The 506-nt window shown below is 34.2% G+C and overlaps 1 long non-coding RNA gene across 1 annotated transcript in view; it reads left to right on the forward strand.

Annotated features, from left to right (window-relative positions):
- The first annotated feature begins 262 nt into the window (after positions 1-262).
- The window catches only part of LOC119592040, a 719-nt gene continuing 475 nt past the window's right edge, over positions 263-506 (forward strand). Inside the window, exon 1 of the long non-coding RNA XR_005230396.1 lies at positions 263-357. This is a non-coding gene — a long non-coding RNA (uncharacterized LOC119592040). The remainder of the gene's footprint in view (positions 358-506) is intronic.

Raw genomic sequence — 506 nt, forward strand, 5'->3', positions numbered from 1 at the left:
TACACAGTAAAGAATATAATTCTCTTCATTAATAGACATTTGCCCTTGTGAGTAGGCTGTTTTAGTATGCTTAAGGTACACTAAAACATATCACAGAAATTTGTGATACTGAATTTAAATAGGCATAATATGAACAGTAACGGACAAAAGACTAAATATTGAACAGCAGTGCACAAAATGCACTTCTTCCTCGGTATGTTTGCAAGCTTTTTCCCCTAAACCTTGAAATATACAGAAACAGAAACTAATCCACATTTTTGCGGGTTTGCACAGTGCTGCGGGCCAAAAACAAGTCCAACTATTATGTGTGACTTAGCAATACACTCACAGACATACTGGCTGACTGCATACTCTCAGGTAAAGATCATATAAGTTGTTTTTAAATTGCTAACTTAATGCTTAGATCATTTACTGTGGTCTAATTATTCAAAGATGCTTTTTACCATCTACAGAATTTAATCTTATTTTCAGTGTACTGTTCTGTTTTGGTTGAACATGATATGCAC

This window comes from Penaeus monodon, chromosome 29, assembly GCF_015228065.2.
Source record: "Penaeus monodon isolate SGIC_2016 chromosome 29, NSTDA_Pmon_1, whole genome shotgun sequence".
Taxonomy (NCBI): Eukaryota; Metazoa; Arthropoda; class Malacostraca; order Decapoda; family Penaeidae; genus Penaeus; species Penaeus monodon.